The sequence below is a fragment of the Lytechinus pictus genome, chromosome 7 (genome assembly GCF_037042905.1).
Source record: "Lytechinus pictus isolate F3 Inbred chromosome 7, Lp3.0, whole genome shotgun sequence".
In the NCBI taxonomy this organism is placed as follows: Eukaryota; Metazoa; Echinodermata; class Echinoidea; order Temnopleuroida; family Toxopneustidae; genus Lytechinus; species Lytechinus pictus.
The window spans coordinates 8,058,471-8,071,566 of record NC_087251.1 but is presented as its reverse complement, the minus strand read 5'-3'; the positions used below and the strand labels follow the sequence as shown (position 1 = coordinate 8,071,566).

The 13,096-nt window shown below is 38.1% G+C and overlaps 1 long non-coding RNA gene across 3 annotated transcripts; it reads right to left on the bottom strand.

Moving 5' to 3' along the window:
* Positions 1 to 9,868: 9,868 nt before the first annotated feature.
* LOC129265638 (uncharacterized) lies at positions 9,869 to 12,942 on the bottom strand. 3 transcript variants are annotated; one of them, XR_010293988.1, is made up of 4 exons: positions 12,706 to 12,942; positions 11,080 to 11,176; positions 10,560 to 10,679; positions 9,869 to 10,089 (listed from the first exon to the last, which is right to left on the bottom strand). It is a non-coding gene; the product is annotated as an uncharacterized LOC129265638 (long non-coding RNA). The 3 variants fall into 3 exon arrangements; XR_010293987.1 differs by having other exon boundaries at positions 12,702 to 12,723; XR_010293986.1 differs by lacking the exon at positions 12,706 to 12,942 and having other exon boundaries at positions 11,080 to 11,229.
* Positions 12,943 to 13,096: the final 154 nt, after the last annotated feature.

The following is a 13,096-nucleotide window of genomic DNA, read 5'->3' as shown; positions in this document are numbered from 1 at the left end:
GAATGTGAACTTCTATCGAGATCTATTGAATCACGTACCCCTCCCGACCAAGGGTTGATTTTCCAATCGCTATAAAGATTATGCAGCCACAATCACAGTAGACACATCCATAAATGAATATTAATTTCATTCGCTCTGAACATTGACTCCTTTTCGCCAATCCCCTCCCCCACAAAGTCACAAACATCCCATCATTTTCATTTACATTGCCCACGACCACCTCCCATTATTCTCTTTCTCCTTTACACAAATTAATTTCAAATAATATTTCATTTTAAATCGTAGTTGTTACCGGGAGTTGTTAAGCAATTTTACAACAAATTCATGAAGCATTCACTGTGATGACTAAAACATTTCTCAGGACCGTGACAGGTGCGGTGCGTTCATTATTTAATTGGCAGGCAAAGAGTAATAAAGAACAATACAAATGAAAATACACTGTACGTATTACTCACATTAAAAAATGAGTCGTAATATGATAAAAAGTGTGAATAATATTAATACAGATTATTACTTATGAAAATTATGACAGATTCAATGAATATCTGAAAATAAAAAAAAACATTCAAATTAAATCAGTTTTGGATCCCATCAAATATTGGAAGACTCGGATCCCCGCGGATCAAGGATTTTGATGCCATGTGCGATTTGTATTCTGTATGTGGCCGTGGCGAGCGCAAGTGCAGTGACACAGAACTTGGTAGACGCACCGTCGCGAAATTAATCAACACTTTCAAAAGATCGATGTAGAGATCAAGACTTTGGAAATTATGGAGTAAAATCGGAATATAAATGTGAATAAATCATTTTGCTGTAAGTAAATGAGTTGGACATTATATCAATCCATTCCTGTGGCTTTGTTATTATTAACATGATCTTTTAATAATTTTCTCAATTCGCTCTACGGCAGTGTCATCAGAAATGCATTCGCTATATAAGGCTGGGGCAAGATGAAACTAAATTTCGATCGAATTTTTATATTATTTTTGACACACTTTACTTTTGACAAAATATGTGACAATATCAACTGAAATTCGTAACATCTAAATTAGATTGCCCAAGCCAGTAACCCACGGTACCCCTCTCTCCTCACTTAATTTTTGAGCGTATTTACTACCATTTTAAAGACGTAAGTAATGTGAGCAATGAAGATACGCCAATGCGAGGTAAACATCTTCGCGCTTCCTATAACATAAGAGGAGAGTTAAATTGGGCCTCGAGTCGAGGTCGTATCGTATACAGCATAGTAGCGAGTCAAAAAATCCCGGGAAGAAATTGTAGACGAAATAATCGACAAGTTTATTTTAGGATCTGAAAAGCAGATTGTTTTTTTTCTTTCAATATATTATTCAGTTTTTTGTGTAGATCTAGGCCTGTTTTACAGTTGTCGGCCACGGTTGTCGGGGAAGTTCACGGTTGGCGGATTTGCCCTGAAAATGTTCAAGGTTGTCGGCGCCCGCCAACCGTGACGCGTGGTAGCGAGAACGTTGTCTCCGCCCACACCAAATCAATATACGGCTTAATTGCTTAATGGACCTTCATGCCACATTTGAAGATGATCGGAGAAGAAATGCAGCTGGTAGAGTGCTCACAAGGACATCTCTGCTATTTCCTCAAAAACTCTTGTTACCATGGCAACGAAGTCTCCGCCCACACCAAAATCAATACGCGGCTTTGCTTTACCATAATGGACCTTCATGCCACATTTGAAGATGAACAGAGAAGAAATGCAGCTAGTAGAGCGCTCACAAGGACATTTCTGCTATTCCACAATAAACTCTTGTTACCATGGCAACAATGTCTCCGCCCACACCAAAATCAATAGGCGGCTTTGCTTTACCATAATGGACCTTCATGCCACATTTGAAGATGATCGGAGAAGAAATGCAGCTGGTAGAGCGCTCACAAGGACAACTCTGCTATTTCCACATAACCTCTTGTTACCATGGCAACCCTCACCAAAACCAATAGGCAACTTTGCTATACCATATTCGACCTTCATGCCATATTTGAAGATGATCAAAGAGCTCACAAGGAAATCTCTGTGGCGGCGGCGGCGAGGCCAAATCCATAGTATCCTCCGAACTGTTCGGGAGATACAATTAGGACTCTACATGAGTCAACCCTCCGTATTAAAGTCGAAAGATCGCCTCACTCAAAGCATTATTTCAGACCAGAACATTTAAAACGTATCTTACTTATACATCCTATCAAAATAAACATAATGACTCAGGCCTAGTCCTTAAACATTTTTTTTTCACACTGTCTTTCTTAACCCCATACTATTTGCCTACATGTAGCTATGGTTCAACGCCGAACACTGGACAATCGCACATCCCATTAATATGATTTTGCCACACAGTGAATGATTAACATGCCATTTCCACTTCTGTGATTGGTTAATGCTTAGCAAGATTTGGTTTCAGACTGCAGTTCTTAACACCGCGATTGCGGTGCTAGCACTGCAGTAAGCTGGCTAACCCTGCTTTTCAGCAGGGCCAGATAGTAGTACTGTGCTAGTCCACTTTGGTAAAACGTAGTGTGAAACCAAAGTGGGTTAAGCTTAACCCCAAGAAATTGGTGGGGATAAGGCCCACCCTCTTATTATTCACCGGAGCAATACAAATTTGTACATTTTTTGTATAATTTTGTGCCCTCTTTTGGTGGAAAGTGAAAAATTGCAACACATGTTTAAAGAAATTTAGCCTTGGACAAATGTTGTGTATCTGATGAATAACTGGTGGAGGAACTGACTGTGCCAAGAAATCAAGAATTTATCCCCAATCGCGCATGCGCAGTACTGTGCTTAAATCAAACCAGAAAATTATGACGCGATTAACGTAAAAAAAAACTTGCTTTTATTAACAATATTAATATCATGACCATAGAACATTATTTAACCGTAATATTTCAACAATAATTTGCATATGATAATCATTAATATGAATTTCGAGTTTCATGTGAAACATTTGTATTTCGTTTCAATTTTTCATGACGTGAGCGAGTGCACTTGTCTAAAAAAAATTATGTCAGGATTGATTTTCGAATATTGTCAATATGCATAACCTCTTCTCACGATCGTAATATCACCACATAATACCAATTAACATGACACAACAGAGAAAATTATATTTGATATTTTTTCCCATCAATTTGAAGCTCGTTTGTGCCTAGACTAAAAGCTTTGGACTCTGTTTTATTGATTGTTCCGCTGAACTCTGTTGGCTCGACTAAGGAGAAATTTTTTTTTAAATGTGAAAAAACTCCTCGAAGCAGACGGCTGCCAGCTGTCTTGTTTGTGCCCAACTTCGAGCTCTGAATTCATGAATGGAAAATATGTCATACGTTATCAATCGCGCATGTGCACTGTGTTTCTTATCTTGGAGACATCAATGACGTCCAGAGATGGCACGAGATAAAAATAATGACAGTAATTAATACTTCCATATGAACAGTATTCCATCAAAACAAGTGTGCATTTCTCTATCACCTCGTACCAAAATCGACCTAAAATTTCACTTTTCTATATTTTATATGAATTATGAAAGGTATTTTCGGAGGATCTCTTTTCTCACCGATACCGCACAGCACTGGTAAACGTATTTTGATTACTTTTTCCCTTTCCATCAAAATCATACAGAATAGCACCACAGACACATCGTGTTTCTTAGAGTTTACAGAATCTATTGCAACATGTACAAAGTCAAAGGAGTTCCGGGTTTCGGAGTGCACAGTGAATTTGCAAGAAATTGCCAAATCTCAATAATTTTCAAATGATACTAGAGCGATCCGATCAGGAGCCAAGACCATTGCAAGTGCGGAATACGAGGCTGGATATCGTTATCGCTACTTTCAATACTTTCAAATATTTTTCGGCCAAATTATTTTTGTGACCACGAGATCTGTGCGATGAACCAATCAGCGGTCTCCATATTGCTGCTGTGATCTGTGCGGAGCCTGGCAGTTTGTGCTACAGTCAATGGGCAACATTTCGACATGGGGGGGGGGGGGGGCCTAGGAGGCCCCAAAATATCCCCAGCCTTGATAGGGTTAACGTTAGGGGGCCTGTTAGCTGTGTGTCCAGGTGTGACCATAATTCGCACATTACCTAATTTTACGCACGGACGAATATCTCAAAATCTTATTAATATATTGAAAAGCCGATATCACCAACAGAAAAAGCCTACCAAGATTACTTATATGGTAATTTTCTTGAAGGTAAGGTCTCAATTTGTGAAAACATTGGCAAAACATCAGCAAATTTTGTTACCTTTTGCGTCCGCTCCGAGAAAATCTGAACTTGACAAGCATCAAGAAATCGCCAGTTTGCAAGCAGAGGTATCCAAATAAGTCAAATGTTATACCAACCAAATTTATGGCACTTTAACTTCCATCTGATACGATTATCTTACCTTTGTCTGTTTGATTTATTTTCCAAAGCTTTGCAAAGCAATCGTGCGCAAATTAAGGTCACACCTTTTTATGACAATTTTTCAGCCAAGCGCGCACTAGTCGATCGTCATGGAATTTTGAGATCGTGATACCGGTGAAACCTGTTGCCTACTTTAAAATTCCGTCAAGCTAATTTGACTTTAGAATCTTGCTTTCCGTTTGGTATATATGATTTTGATTAGTTTTGTGTGAACTGTGAGAAACTTTTGATTGAAAATCAACTTCATGCTAATTTTTAAAATGTGCACAAATAATGGTCACCCCATCATTCATACTATATTTTAGACAGCTCGCAGCCGTCTGTACACAGACGGCTCACTATCGTGCAGCCACCATTAGGGGGTAAACAATGCAAAATCCCCCTGACAGGGCTATCGATTTTTGTCTTTATTTCATAAAAATATATAAAAAGAACTGGACCAAATTAAAGATTATTATTCTGCTTTGGCCTGAAACGCACCAAACCAGAGAAAAATAAACTTAAAAGGGGAACAAACAGTGATTTACTTCGGCTGTCGCGCAACTTCACTTCCGTTTACATATGGCCATTGAGTTCCTGTACAGATCGAGCTAGAACTTCGGTCTCTGTATTTGGTGAGTGGAGCCAATTGAGTTCAGCGGAACAACCAACATAACTGAGACGGAAGCTTTTGGTCTAACTAGATTTTATTATACTAACTTAGATCTACAACAAAGACAATGAATAGGTCAAAGTTTTAGGCAAGCCAATAGGCCTACTGATATGATGACAACCGTTACAATTTTTCAATTCATACCTTTTGTTTAATCCAAAGAGGAGACTCAATAATTTTAAGTGTCCGGACATCCAAAATAAACCATTTACTTTAGGCCATACATGTATGGTAGGGGGTCCTAAAGCTACGCACCACTCCAATGCCGAATGCCATTTCAATTGCAAAATGCGCACTCTGAGTATGGAGCTGTTACTGCAGTGTGACGAACAATTCCTATTCAGTTTTATCTACAGAGGCTGCAATAAATCCCTAGATCATCTAAATACATAACCCAGGGGCTTACCGTGTATTTGACCATAGTCACCGGACTAGGGTGATTTATGGTCTAAATATTTCTCCAAATGAATTGTGAAAACAGAAAGTATACAATTACCACGATTATATGGATGAAGGTCTAACGAGTGGCAGTTTCCTGACATCTGGGCACAGACTGGAACCTAAAAAAAACCCCGAAAAGTTCTCTCCTTCTACCCCCGTCTCGATCGGCCATTTTTGTTAAAAATCGTAACAAAATGGCCGATCGAGACGGGGGTAGAAGGAGAGAACTTTTCGTTTTTTTGAGGTTCCAGTCTGTGCCCAGATGTCAGGAAACTGCCACTCGTTAGACCTTCATCCATATAATCGTGGTAATTGTATACAGCGGGCGGGAGCTCCCTGGGTTACTACCTCGAGCGAAGTTCGTGCAGGCTCCACTCCACTTCACTACCGCTACACTACGCTCCACCCACCCGAACTTCGAGACCATGAATTCGATCGGATATTCTGAGTGACAAAAGGTGGGATTTTATGGTGGGAAAATATAAAATTCATGCAACATCACGATCTTTAAAATCAAGTACAACTAATATTATTACTTTACACAAAGCTTCACTTCTTTTTCATGCTTCTATCAGTCTCAAAATTGGTGATTTAGAGCCAACATGAAGTTCCTCACACGTATAAACAATTCGCTGCCGATTTCAAAACATCGCATGCGGGAGGCACCGGGTCCGGTCCGAGCTTTTAAAGATCGTGATGTTGCATGAATTTTATATTTTCTCACCATAAAATCCCACCTTTTGTCACTCACAGTATCCGATCGAATTCATGGTCTCGAAGTTCGGGTAGGTGGAGCGTAGTGTAGCGGTAGTGAAGTGGAGTGGAGCCTGCACGAACTTCGCTCGAGGTACCTGGGTTACTAAATACAGAGAAAACCAGCAATTGTTTGGAATTTTGGAGTTGTATTCACTTTGATTTCATATTTTCCTATAAAAATATGAACATTATTTAGAAATTTAGGAACAGGAAATACTTTTTCTTTGCATGATAAATTGAGTGCGTAGCTTTAGGACCCCTTCTACTTTATATCGGGCGGCGAAATCAAAAGGTGTTCAGAAAACACGGCGGGATTTTCGTCTTATCGAGTTTTGTGATATTTTCTTCTGTTCTAGGTTAAAAATCCTTAGAATATTTAACACAAATTTGTGAAAGATGATTTGTTAAAATATTAAAATTGGCAGTCTTTATCGTTTGTAAACAAAGTGCGTAGCTTTAGGTCCCCCACAGCTTGCAATTACCCAGCCGACCGGCCAGGTCATGTCATCACTTTCAGGCAGACAGGGCCAGGCCAGGGCGCCGGGCACATTGCATTGCATTGTCTACCTACGCCGGTACGTACCGTCCTGGCATTCTCGTCCACCAACGCCTTGTCCTTTTCCAAACTTCTTCAAAACCTTTTGCTTTTTCTTCGTCTTAAACGGAATTTCTTTGATTGTAGCATTTCGTTGGATCATCGCTTGGAAGCACAGGTTACAGATTCAGGTCCACAACAATTACACACTCTTAACTAGCAACTGGGTCCCTCGGCTTCAGATCGTACTCGGATTCGGAATACACAAGATGCAATTTGCATAATCAAAATCTGCTTCACACAACAACAGCGCAACACGTACCGTAGTACAGTACAGGCTAGGCGGCGACGCGTACAGGCGCTGTAGCATACCGTATATACACGTACACAGGACCGGGCTGCGTCGGCGAGAAATCAAGTCATCGACGGAGCAAGTGCAGTGGGCTGGCACGCGTCCCGTATTGCCCGTGTCATGGTCATAATGAATATGCATGAGTACGGTACCGTGACCTTCGACACTGCTACCCAAGCCCCCGAAGCTACCGCCATTTTGTTTAATCCATTAGAAGCTAAAATAAGCCCTCATTAATATTAATTTCGTACGATGCTCCCTCGTCAACTGTGGTTTTGTACGTGTATTAGACAATACGCACACCAGCGCAATGACGAAGGTCAACTTGGCAAATTCATTAATGTATTCATTTTGTTACGCGCTCGTGACGCGAAGGATTCAGCGAATCAAGCAAGCGCAAATCTGAGACGATACGTTGCGCTCTATAAAGTATCGATATCACAAGCGATATCACTTATAAACAAAGCAACCTTTTTTTATTGCGTCTTATAGGCCTTTGCTAATTCCAAAAGGGACGATGAAAAGGGTAGATCGAGTCGTGATTAGGTAAAGAGGTCTCTAGTGCTATTGCCATCCCTAAATCGTAATTACCATACTTGTAACTCATGATGAAACGGGCCCCAATTTATCATGTTTAATACGTTTCCTGTCCCCTTTATTCTCCAGCATTTCTTACTCTGTTTTTTTTCCATTTAATCATTTTCCCACTCAAAATTCTTTTGTCCCGCCTTTCTCCTACATATGTAGAGCTCATTTTCAAAAGGGGTTAGGTCCATTTTTCATCAAAACTTGATTCTTATGTCTTAATGTAAAGATTTTTAGTAGCTATATAAGATGATACCATAAAAAAGTTGGAATTCCTATTAAAAAGTGAACTAATATGGCAAAGAAAAATCACCTTTTTTTCAAAAGGGGTTAGGTCCATTTAAGTTTAGTTGAAAAAGGGGTTAGGTCCACACAGACTTTTTTTGGAAAATAATATCTTAAAAAATATGAAGACAAGTAAATATCTTTTATACCCAATTTCATGTTCTCATGGTAGGGTATCATGGAAATTCAGTTTCGCATAAGAATATTGCAATATGGGAGAATTAAAAAAGAATTATTTTCTTGGAGTGGACCTAACCCCTTTTGCAACTAAACTCTTCTGAAGAACTCATTTGTCAAAAGGGGTTAGGTCCATTTTTCATATATTTTATTGTTTTCTGTCTCTAAACCTCTAAATTTTCAGTCACTCTGATGATACCAAAGAAAATTTGAAATTCAAATGAAAACGTGAATGGAAGTGGCAAAAAAAATCACTTTTTTAATCAAAAGAGATTGGATTCACTTCAATTTACTTGCAAAAGGGGTTAGGTACACAATGATTTTTTTTTAAGTATATAGAAAAAAATTGAAGACGGGTAGATTTCTTTTATACCCAATTTTATGTTCACATGATAGAGTAGTACATCATGACAATTTAGTTTCTCATAAGAATATTGCAATAAGTGAGAATAAAAACATGGTTTTTCTCGGAATGGTCCAAAGTGGCCCTAACCCCTTTTGCAACTAAACTCTTCATATATTTCCTTCTTCTTTTCCCACTTGTTATCTGTCTCCTGGTTTCCATAAATCTCGTCTTATTTCTCTTCCACCCCTTTTGTTCTTACTTCCCACATTCTAGCTCTCTTACCACCCCCCCCTCTAAATTATCTCTTCATATGTGCCCCTCCATTTCTTTCTCATCTCTTTTCAATCCTCTTCTCATCACTCTTTCCCTCTCTCGATCTTCATCTCATTTTGAATTTTGCAAATTCCAAATCCCTTTCATTTTAGCTCTGTACAAATACTATATGAACACAAATGAAAGACATAAAGGAATTCTCTGGTTAGTGGTGAATTTTATTAATTAGCCATAAAAAATATCACATTACCAGAGGATTAAGCCTTTTTCTTAAGCGTATGTTAATACTTTGAACCAAAAGAATATTTTTTTTGTATGCTGGGGCAGCAATCCTGGGGAGGGGCACAGTTCCCCCCACTTCTTTAAGCACTGAAAAGTGCCTTTTTATACAAGAAAAATGCCCCCTCACGAACGTGTACTGTGTCCCTTTCACCTGACGAGAACCTGTTTTAGGTGTTACCAAGTGCTCTTCCTTGTATGCAATTTTTTAACCCCAAAATGCCCCCCCCCCCTGGAACGTGTTCTGTGCCCTTACATCTGAGGGCCCGTTTCATGTGTTAAAGAGTGCCCCCTCGCCTTCTTGTAAGTGCCCTTTCTCGAATCACTGCCCCCTTTTACCCAAGAAAAGTGCTCCTAAAGAACTTGTTCTGTGCCCCTTTCACCTGAGAAGGACCCGTTTTATGGCCACCATGACGATTGCCCTTTGAAACAAGAAAAATATATTCTTATTTCGATAATATACTTATGAATGAAATCCTTTGTGCATTAAGTTTAATAATTCATGAGTGGGGGTATATAAGCAGTTTCGTACAGATGGAGGGGGGGGGCTTGAAGGACTCTTGCCCCCCCCCCCCCCCAAAAAAAAAAAAAAAAAAAAAAAAAAGAGAAAAGGGTGAAATATATCATTCTGAATATTTTAGATTTTCTTTTTTAAAATGTCAAAATTTTGCTCGCTCGCAACTTCTTAAAAATTTCACGTAATACAACATTTTTCCTATGCCCCCCCCCCCCCACTTTCAACTTCACTCCGCCGCTCCTATTTGGATGTTTATAGCTTCTCCTTTTGCAACCAGTTTTAATGAAAATCAACAAGAAATTTCATACGTCATGAATTTTGGGTTGTGATAATAATTTTTTTTTTTTGTTGAAAAATTGGACTTGGAAAAAAAAAACTTTTCCATCTTCATCAAGTGGTTCCTAAGTCAGACTCTTGAATTGTTGGATTTCTTGAATGAAAACATCTGTTACACCAGTCCTGCAGATTGAAAAAATAGAGAAAGAAAATCAATGAATTTAAATTAAAATTGTCGTGATTTATAAAACATAAATGTTTTAAGAAAAGTGAGACTATACATATACCGTATATGATTCTTCAACACATAACATTCTACTAATTATATACTTGTACTTCCATAAAGCATATCACTTAAACCTGTTCTATACAGTTTACATACCACTCTCCATTATAACTACATGTACTCTATGAAAAAATGTCAGAGATTTCTCATAAATCTGAATATATGAATCAACATATGTAAAATATATAAATAGTCAGAATTAAAGTTGATATGTTTTGTTGCACAGAATATTTTGATCTGTGATTAAAAACGACACTAACTATAATCTAAAAACAAAATTGAAATGGGTTTTTCAAAGGCAGGTCTATTTGTTGCCAAAAAAATGTGAACAAACTCCATTATTAACAATATTCACTAATAAACTCACTCATATAACTGCTGTAGGTTGTATTTCTCTTTGTGGTCTAGTCGCTGTTCTATTAGGCCTACTTCACCAATTATTTATCATCATCAATCACCTCCATGGAAATTGTAAAACTGCATCATCCTATTGGACAAAATGTAAAATAACAAGATTAAAAAAAAATCGTATATCTACAAATATGAAATATGAATATCACACTAAAGAATGAATAAAATGAATTTTTGTAAAATATGGAAAATAGATATTGCTTTGTTTAAAACAAATAGGAAATAAAAAGGCCATTTAATTACTAGTAGATCTAGGACATGACCTTACCGGTATTTTATAAATTTGCCCAAGGTACATAACTTTTGGCATTGGTTCTATTTTAGACTCGAGAGCCTGTATATTTAAGAAGTGTCTATATTCATTACAGATCCTACCTCTTTGTGGCTCGGATTATTTTTATTTAATGTAAACATGGTTAACATTCAATGCATGTAATGTATCTGTAATTTTGTATGGGTTAGTTTAAGTTTTATACCTGGATGAGAATCTGCAAAATGATGCATGCACTTATGATCATCATCTTGAACCATATAGGTAGACCTCTACTGTTTTTCTTGTTCTTCAAACTCAACCTGTTTGTGAAAGAAAAGAGAACAATAATAAGAAGTGATCTTTTTCATGGCCGTATGTATAGGGGGAGGGGTTTGGGTAAGAGCTGAAATGTGAAACCTTCATCGAAAAGAGAATTGCATGACATCCTTCAATTTACTTTAGAAAATGCACAAAACGGCCCTAGGTAATATTGGCCGCTTCAGGCCCTCGCTTTCTGAATTTTAGGTTTCTCTAAATTTTTTCACATGTCTGCCCCCCCCCCAAAAAAAAAAAAAATCTGCATCTTTTTATTCCGAAACTTAATTCATTTGATTTTAACAACATAATTTCATAATCTCATGCACTAGGTCTAGATCTATTTGTAAAAAAGTATAGATCTAGTCCAACCAGAATCAGTGCTTCGTGACAGCATTCATGTATCTAAATAAGGTCTAGATCTAGACTATCAATAGACTCTCGATCTATCTAGACCTAGAATGTAAAGCTAACCCTTCGATGACTTTACCTAGATGTACCGGTATATCGATTTAGAAATTTTTGATGTCTGACTTTTATTCCTGGCTAAACCTTCATTGCCATTATTGACCGAGAGTAGGATCTAGATGATAGATCTCCTTGGTCCACTGACAGTCATACTCATAGTATGTAAATGTAGTCGTTTAGGCCCAGACCTACATCTATAGGCCTAAAATTATAGACCTAGATCCTAAGCCCTGGGGGTACGTGTCGAGGGTTGGGAAAGTAAAAGTTAGATGACTAGATACTTGGTAATAGATTTGAATTAGGTAGGCCTAACGTTAGATCTACGTACAAGCATCGATGGATAAAAATAACATAAACAGATGAAGTAAAATTAAGAAGCAAGACTAGGCTCTGTTAACCAAGTTAAAAATTAGATCTTGATCTATTGATAATAAGAGTAAGACAAACATGCAGAGCAGCATGTTATTTCTAATACCGAGTCTAACTATATTATAAATAACAATAAGAATTAAAATGGGTGGGGGGCTAAATGCAGAAGAAGCCTGAAGTTATGCAAAATAAATTTGATATCTGAAACTGACGAGAATCTAGTGAGGATTGACACAATCAATGATGACAGGCATATCTTCTTCCACACTCCGCTTCACAGACTATTCCTGACTGAGTCTCGATCTACTGAAGATAGATGCAGATCTCCCTCTAGATCTAACGTTATAGGCCTACAGTGTACAAAAAGAAGCTTCATTCTTCTTATTTTATTTTTAATCAATCGTGGGCTCCCGGCCCGATTTTCTCTCGATGCCCAGCCGGCTAGGAGCCCGTACAAAATACATGTGGTTGACACAGCGGCATAACCACTGAAAAGCAACATACAGGCTGCACTGGGCCGGGCGACGATGACAATCTAACTTCAATTTCAAAGACCAAATTCTGCTTTTCTTTACCAGAAGTATGATAGCAAACTCTCTAATTAGTTAAAGAAATAACCTAAGATCACAAAATACAGTGTGAAATGTGTAAATAGTCCACTGAATTAATGTGGTTATATCAATTTATACGTACTCACCGGAGTGTTCGTAGGTCCATTTTTGTGTGGAAAGAAAAGTTTCAGAATGAATAAATTAGATGACGTAATGAGGTCAAATGAATAATTAATTCTGTAACACGATACCACTAGTATCGATGACAAAGAATCGGGGAAATCGCGTATTAATGACGCTCCTAGCCAATGAAAAGGCCGGATTATGAATATCTTCATGCTCATGAATGTCAATGAGGGCTTATTTTTGTCTTCAAATGATCGCGGTAGGCGGAGCCTAATTTCATTTGTTTTGTGCTGAACGCGCACGCAGCTTTCGGTCTAGTAATATATTATAAGGTCTTTGCTGCTACCCTATACCGGTATGCGCGTTTCCGTTTTACACCCTGGCGAAGGCATTTTCCGGAAAAATAGCCAC